Genomic DNA, 9321 nt, shown 5'->3' with positions numbered 1-9321 from the left:
AGAAGGAAAAACGCTGAACGGGAAAAGATTTATTATCCAAAAATTAAAAGTAAAGGAATTTGTAAAAAACTGTTTTAAAAACGGATGCTTAAAGGGTTTGATGAGGATTTTAAGCGCACACACGGAGCACAGTTTTTAACTAAAACATCCCACGAATCAGCTTTAAACTGCAAAATTAAAGCTTTAATCTGCAGGAAAGGAACTTTTAAACCCTATTCATTAAAAAAAAAAGATGATATTGATTTTTTTCAAACAGTGAAGCGGGAGTTCTGGGAACAAATATCAGCAATAAACCCTTACAGAAAGTAACAAAAACCTCCTGAGCTCCTAAGGAAAAAGAAAGGTTCACAAACAATAGGAAAAGCAGCATTTTAAAAATCGTTATTTGACAGTTTGAGAAAACACTTCAAACTGAGCAGCGGCTCAAAAAGTTTGCAGTAAAAAATCATGGAAACACAGTAAAAGTATCAGCCTATAAATAAAGAAAAGGAGCCTCTCGGTGGAACCAAAAATTAATTTAAAAATAAAATAAATTCACGCATGGCTAAATGTGAGGTGTAAAGGAGATAATTTGAAATGACTGAGATCCTCACTGAATCTCGATGTCCTAAAAAGTGATAATAAGCTTTGTGGATTTAAATGCATTAAATTTGGTAAAAATATATATATTAATTTATCAAAGAAAATGGTTTTGCACAAACAGAAATGCTGGTATGTGCTAAAAAGTCTCAACTTAAACATTAAAAACTATTCATGATTTATCAGCAAATATTCAAAAACAACTTAGAGATTAGCTTCCACGGTTAGCCTCTAAAAACAAAGACAGATAACACTATTTCTGAACAAAAATAAAACAGATTAAAAAGATTGTACCCATGTCAGCTGCTGGCACTAAAAAGAACGATTTATTGTTAAATCTTTGAGTTTATGAGCTTGTTGAACCTCCACAATAATAAAAATCTCAATCAAGGTAACAGAAGTAATTAGATACTCATTAAATAAAACAAAGGTCTCTGCCTTATCAGGCATATTTTGTGATTTCTTAAAAAAGAAGAAGCTCCAAGTCATTATTTTCATCCAAGGATTTAATAGTTTTTACATATTTAAGAGGATTATCAATATATTATGCACTTTAAGAGGACATCAATGCAAATCCTTGCTAATATTTCCTTAAGAAACATTCTTATTTGGTATTATTTGTGATTATATTGGCCACATTTGAACTGGAAGCCCTCCAACTAAGTTTCGTGTTCATTAGCTGCAAATCTCTAAATTAAAGCAAAGTAAATCCAGAAACAACTTGTTTTTAATTGTTTTAAATCCATCTCTCTCAGAGTTTTCCTTGGTTTTATTCGTTTTTTGTCTTAGTGAGGATGTAATAGACACTTTTATGACATTCTTATGGTGTTTAACTGCAAGACTGAAGCATCATGGTGCCAGCAAATGTGTGATAGATGTTCAAAAATGACAAAACGCTAATGTGGGATTACCAATTCTGTGATCTTACAGCTGTTTTGTTTGTTTTATGAGTATTTTATTCATTCTTTCCCTGATTCTGACCTTAAAAAATATTGATGCAAATTTTATAGAATCTGAAACACAGGAATGTTTGTGTGTTTTGAGGTAGAATGAAAAAATGTTTAATTTAAATTTCTGTTTTTATTTTCTAAAATAGGATATTGAAAACTAGAGACTGATATCAACAGATTTTCTGGGAATTTCATAGTAAAATGTGATTAAATGTTTGAGAAAATATGATTAATTATTGATTGTTATTTGGATTTGATGTCTTAGTGAGGATGTAATAGACATTTTTTTGACATTCTCATGGCGTTTTACCACAAACAGAAGCATCACAGTGTCAGTAAATGTGTGATAGATGTTTGAAAATGAAAAAAAAAAGCTAAATTCTGTGATCTGTGATGTGTGTAAAGAAGAAATTGAAAACTAAAGACTGGCCTCTAAATAGATTTTCTGGGAATTTCAGAATAAAACTTGATCACATTTTTGAGAAAAAATATGAATTATTGTTTACTTTTTGGATTTGTTGTCTTAGTGAGGATGTAATAGACACTTTTTTGACATTCTCATGGCGTTTAACTGCAAAACTGAAGCATCACTGTGCCAGTAAATGTGTGATAGATGTTCGAAAATGAAAAAAAAAGCTAAATTCTGTGATCTGACAGCGGTTTTGTTTGTTTTATGATTGTTTTACTTATGTTTTTCGTCAAACCTTAAAAAATATTCATGCATGCACACTAACTATATAGAATCTGGAACACAGGAATGTTCGTGTCTTTTAAGGTGGACTGAAAAAATGTTTAATTTAAAGGTATCCTTTTATTTTCTAAAAGATTAAATTGAAAACTAAAGACTGGTCTCTAAATAGATTTTCTGGGAATTTCAGAATAAAATTTGATCAAATTTTTGAGAAAAATTATGAATTATTGTTTACTTTTTGAATTTGTTGTTTTAGTGAGGATGTAATAGACACTTTTTTGACATTCTCATGGCGTTTAACTGCAAAACTGAAGCATCACTGTGCCAGTAAATGTGTGATAGATGTTCAAAAATGACAAAAAAGCTGATATGGGATGCCAATTTAGCTGTTTTGTTAATTTTATTCATTTTTTCTGATTCCTACCTTAAAAAGATATTAATGCATGCATGCAAACTCCAGAGAATCTGGACTTTTCACACAAGAAGACAAACTTTCTCTGCAAAAACTTCTTCCAGTGGACTGACCTATCAAAATAAAAGACAGTTTTTAACATCTCTGGAATTTTTATGGAAAACTTTCAGGGATGAAAATAATAATAAAAAAAAAAGCGAGTGGTGTCTTTTTTGTTTCACTTTTCAATTATTTTTCCGGGCGATTACACAGCAAACAGTGAGTGCTGGGGAGGAGGGAGTGAGGGGGAAGCCGAGGCTGTCTGCCACTGGTGCGGGTCATTCAGAGGACATCTCTCCTCACCTCACCCCTCTTCCTTCTTGCTCATTTCTTCACCGTCCATACCCTACATCTCCTCTTCCCATCACATACCAAACACCCCCACGACGGGAGCCTTAGCCCCCAGGCCCCTGCTGGCTCGATGCATCGCCCTACATATCTAAACATCCGAGGGACCGGATGACGGATTGCATGCAAACTCTGAGCTCTTTCGCCCCCCACCCCTCCTTCTCTGAAGCTTAGTCATCCTCTCATTCATGAACTCTTTAATTTTCATTACGAAAAAGAGGGAGAAGGATTTAAACTGTACACGGATATTATAGGAATATTGTTAAAAGATTAATTCCCCCGTGAATAACAAGGCTTAACGCTGACTCAACACAGATCCATACAGTCTGAACCAAACGTCTCTACCACGAGTAGCTGGAGATATTTTACACACTTTTGTGTCTTGTCAAAGTCAGATCAATAAAAATCTGTCTTTGACCTCTAAGGAACTCTTTGGAATCTGCGTTATATCACCAAAAGATTGAGAGAATCTGAGTAAATCTCTACACACGGGGGACACGAAAACCAATAATGTATGACCACAGACGTCAGGCTTTTGTCTGGCTCTGAATTATTAACTGTTTGTTTGTTTGCTGAAACCATTTTCTGAATCCAATTATTATGTGTGGCGCTTAAAGAAAGAATATCCACTCATGTCCATATAAGGTGAACTAAATGCAGGAGAAGTCTCCGTTTACACTGATAAAAGCATCATTGTGGAAGCAATGTTCTGCCAGCAGATGTGCAACTCTGGGTCATCAATAAATCAGAAGACAGCGGTTTGATCTGCAGCTCTTTCAGTTTGCATGTCAAAAAATCCTTGGGCAAGATACCGAGCTCTTAATTAACCCGATGTGTTCATCAGCGTCTGAACACGGGGAGAGTACGCGGAGCTTTAAAGTGCTCGACTTCCATGTTCTTAAAAACTCAGCGGGAAGGCCAAACGCAGCTGCTGCCGTTAATAAAAATCCAGATTTAATGAAATTAAAAGTGGGAACTTTATTCAAGAAGGAAGAGCTTTTTGGCTCCCGAAAGCAGTGAGAAACCTTTGCATCCAGCCGCAGTGAGAAATAATCCCCGGAGTGGATGAAACTCCATCTCGTGGTGCTTCCCCTCCTCTGCTCTCTGGTAATCTCTTTAACATGAAAGCATTTGCTGTGTCAATCCAGCTGACCCGCATCCCCCTCCATCCCTCCCTGAATGAACTAATGACCGCCTGTCTTGGATTCCTCAATTCTGGCAGATTGTTTCGCTGGACCGCAGTGTCCTCACAAGACCCCTGACATGCTGCGTTTACACTGATGGCCGTCCCCGTGCGACCACAGGAACCTAAATGGAGGATTGTTTGTGTAATGGCAGTAAAAGCAAGTGTCCAAAAGTGTTGGAGAAAATGTTGTTGAGTGGTATCTGTGTAGAGGATGCATTTGAAGGAAAAAAACCTCAGGATTTTGTTATGCTGACAGCAATATTTCCATACATTCAAAGATTTGCCTTGATTCCACTTTACACCCAAACCCGATTAAAGGACAGAAAGAAAACAAGACATGCGATTCCAAAACCATTTTATATATCATTGAGCATTCCTATTTCCCTCACAGATGTGCAACGTATCCGTGCCATGTGCACTCATGCGTCTCCATACCATCACACATGCTGCCCTTTTGAACCGAGCGCTGATGAATCGCTGGGATGATTCATTTCCTCTGTAGCCAGGAGAGTGCTGCACGCGCCATTTCCAGGAAAGAATCTCAAACTTTCATTTCAAGAGTGGTTAATATACTGAATTTAAATGATTTATGCATCTACTTTTATGACATCTTCAAATTCACCCCTTTTAAGACAGGTTTACAGTCATTTATGGACTTATTATTACGTATGTAAACGTGTTTAAATGCTACTCATGTAAATCTGTCTAATTGAAATACTTAAATGTAATTAAAGATTGACAATCTAACTTTTTTATACATATATATATTTATATATATATATATAGTATATCAGTATATATATATAGTATACATATACATGCGGTATATATATATATATATATATATATATATATATATATATATATATATATATATATATAAAACTATATATACATATAAATATACTATACATGTGTGTACAGTACATATATAGTGTGTACATATATATACATTCGGTATATATATATATAAAACTATATATACATATAAATATACTACATATGTGTGTACAGTACATATATAGTGTGTACATATATATATATATATATATATATATATATATATATATATATATATATATATAGTATACATATACATGCGGTATATATATATAAAACTATATATACATATAAATATACTATATATGTGTGTACAGTACATATATAGTGTGTACATATATATATATACATTTGATATAAATCTAAATTTGTAATGGTAAAAATGAATACATCTGATCTAAAGTAGCGAACAGAAGGAAAACTGTTCATTTCGCTTTCATTAAGTGTTTTTTTAAATGCCTTGATTGGTTAATGCAACAAAGTGGTTTGGAAATATGCAAAGAGCTTGTGCACTTTGCCCCCAACATCACTTGTTTTGAAATTGCTTCTCAGTCTTTACAAGTAGAGTCTGCATAGATTTTTGAGGCTTAAAGAGCTAATAATGAATTGATAATGTTGCATAAATCAGAAATATCCTTTAAGTTCTCGAGTCAGTAGTTCATCAGGATGTTACTGCCGTGCTTTTGCTGGGGAACAGTGGGTCCTGACTTTACGAGAACATTCATTTGAAACTGAACACGCAGTTCTCTGTGTTTTAAATCACTTCTTGGTTGGGATCTGTTGGGGGGGTTGTGCTTTTGCAGCCCCCTTTTACTTCTCTGATTTTAAACAAAACCTCTGCTATGTCCTTAAGAACCCACTCCGATGAATATTGAGTTTTTGATGATTGAAGAGTTATATAAAGAAAATTAAGCTCAGAATGGCATTTATTAAAATTGGAGTGAATCGGGAGCAGACAAAAAAAAAACATCTGTGATGTGGGCCACAAGCTCCTTGATCCGAGCTCTTAGCAACAGGAAGGGGAAGACACACCAACGGTCCCACCCACAACTAGGATGTGGATTTCTAACAAACTACTGCCACTCTGTCTTAGAAAACTTTACAGATGTTTGGGATTTTGACCAAAGACTACTGGGACCACTTTTAAAATAGATCAAATGATGGTCAAAGTGGGACTTAAGGCTTTAAGGAAGTATCATAGAAAATCAAACAAACTGTGGTGTTGACCTGAAACTACAATTTCCTTACAGTATCCTTAAACTCATCACAAACCACTTACATTCAATTTCTATGTGAAACAACGAAAAATGAAGGGTTACACTTAGGGCATTCAGTTCAGTATAATTATAGTAAAAACGTAAATACTTACACAATTTATCCTCTAACTAGTCATGAAATCATTGACTGTTTATGAGAAGTGGACTGACTTCGCATTCCAACAACCCTAAATCTCAAACATTTATTTAGAGAAATAAACAGCTATTACTTTGTCATTATATTTGTCAGAACATCCATTCTTACTCTGATACATTTTTATTAAACTGACCAATCAGATGCATTAATAAAAGAATGTGGATTCACGTTGAATGATCAAAATATTTGATTGACAGACTCTCCAGAGTCCTCTTTGAACAAACTCCCCTCCTGATTGGTGGGAGTGGTTGCTATAGATACGTTGACGCAGACCAGTCACTGCTTACTGATGATGTCTGGCTCCATCATAACAGTGTCTGTATCGCAAAAGACTGAATTTACTTAATTTTGTTGGACCCAGAATTTATGTCACTAAATTCTGGGTGATGATATCACACTGACTCGGTCCAGTTCTCAAATACAGTCAACCCATGAAACCCAACAGAGACATACTCCAGAGACTTTTCAAACTAAAAAAGGTTGGTTGGTTTGGACCGATTCCATTTAATTTGGTCTGAATCAAGTCCTGAACCTTACGTTTGGTTCTGTAATACTGTCTTCAAGCGGACCATTCTGTTTCGCACCAAAGCTTGCAAACAAAATCATGCGACTAAAGATCTCTTCAGCCATTGGGCAAGATTTAAGAGGGCGTGGCAAAGCAACGAGAGAAAGAATAATGGAAGTCCTAGGCTTTGGAATACTTGTCAAGATAGTTCACTATTTCAAACTTTATATTTCGTTGAACAATTTTGAACATCTGTATCAATGTCCGGAACACATTTTACTGCTACTTTGGTACAGCGGAGACATGGAGAAAGGTGGTTTCTGGCAAGGAACGCTGATAAATGTCTATGACATATAGGTCCAATACAAATTCTTCCCTTCTCCCTTCCCCTTCATTTGGAGAATTTGTGGACTGTAAGTTTAAGTGAACATCTCTGTTTCTCACAACCCATTTAGAAATGAGCGTTTGTTTCCTGTGACGTGTTCTGATGAAAGAGAAGTGATAGGAATGTAAACTTCATACACACATTTTCCAGTTATGCTTTAAATTCATCAATCCATTGACTTCCAACATCCTGCGAAGGTTTCTTTCCAATCAAAACCAAAACACTTTAACTTAAACTTTGCCATTCAGCAGTGAAAAGACTTAAAAACATCTGCTGCAAACTCTGTCTCTGTCCTCACAAGTTTAACACAAAAATGACATTAAATTGTTAACTGCAATTCCTCCCAGCTGAAAAACTTTCTTGTCTGTAAAGAAAACCAAAATTACAGGTAAATTGATTTTTTTCTTCTCTCTATGTTTCTAAAATTCCCAGGAGTTTCTCCTCAACCACAGAATTCTTTGACATTTACAGAAAGTTCAGTGAAAAGGTTAATAAAAAAGGAAGGCTCAACAGTGATTTCCAGTTTCTCTAATTCTACTTTATCCTCCTTAAAACTAGCATGGGCTTGAGCCCAAAACTGAGACTTTATCCTCATTTTATGAGCATTGCTTCATGAGAGCAAGTGTTGCATAAAAAATAAATTGGTATATGAAAACTTTTAGCTGCAATGTGAACAGACGCAGAGTTCAGCCGGAGGTGAAACCGAGGACTCATATATTATATGACAATGTCTGAATCTAACCCGCGCATGACCCCACAACTGAACTATTTATAACCTGTAACACTGTGGAGAGCCCCGGAGGCATATGTGCATTCATATATGTAAGTGTATTTGTAATATTAATGCCACAATGTGAGAACACGTCTATTTTCCGAAGACAAAAAGCATTTCTCCATAATATTAGTCATAAAATTGTAATGTTCTGAGGTAGGAGGAAGGTCTTCAGGAAACGCTGCTGCTCGGTTTGTGCACGTGTGCGAGATGTTGTGGAAACCCCGCCTGCGTGACGTGTCTTCCCCGGATAGCAGATATGAGCGCACGCTCTGGCCTGTGCACTCCGGCGCTCTCACGTTTGAGCGAGCAAACACACTCCAGGCCGACACGTGTGCACTCGCACGGCTATACGACCTTCCTTTAAAAATACACCAAATAAATAAACAAATGAATGAGATCCCTCAGGCTGTGAGTCACCAGGTCAGGGGAGACTTTTAGATAATGTCGCTTAGTTTTTAGAAAAAAGCTTCTGCTCGCCGTCCAGGGCTCTCAGGCCGGCGCTTTGGAGAACCTATGCATGCGGGAAAGCAAACACGGGAATGCACAGGAGTGCACAAATAAAGGGGTTTCTGAACACAGGCGAGCGGCCTCAGAGGTCCTCAAGTGACCCCACATATGCTTTTTCTGCACTGCAGCTTTAAATAGCAGCGCTTTTATCTCACCGACCAGCTGAGAGCAACCAGTCATACCTAAACTCTGACACCTTCATTGCCGACTGCACGGGTTGATTCAGTGACCCTGCGAGCACAGCTCGTCCTCCGCTGCGGAACTCGCAGAGCAAAAAAATACGATAAATGACCTCGAAATTTATTGGAGTTTTTGATATACGGAACAAACATCCAGAAACCCTGCACAGAGGTTTTTAGGATCAGATAAGTGGAAATGTCCTTTTTCAGTTTGGATTTTGATATTTTTTAGTCTTTTGATGCAGATTTTCTTTTAAAATAAAAATGGTGTTTTTAACATTTAAGATTAAAATGTCTTTTCTGAGTATTTCTTTAATCAAATCGTGTTGGATCAGGAAAACCGGATGTTTGAACTGCCAAAGCACTATAACACTTCTAAATCCTCCATTTAACGACAAATAGATCCATTAACGTCTATATTTTATCCTCATCTGAGCTCAAAGCTATTCTTGGGCCAGTGTTGTCAAATAGTCTCACAGTCTTCCAGGTCAAAAGTAATCCAAAAAGCCCTA

This window comes from Oryzias melastigma, linkage group LG11 (genome assembly GCF_002922805.2).
Source record: "Oryzias melastigma strain HK-1 linkage group LG11, ASM292280v2, whole genome shotgun sequence".
Classification (NCBI taxonomy): Eukaryota; Metazoa; Chordata; class Actinopteri; order Beloniformes; family Adrianichthyidae; genus Oryzias; species Oryzias melastigma.
This window is presented reverse-complemented; position numbering follows the sequence as displayed.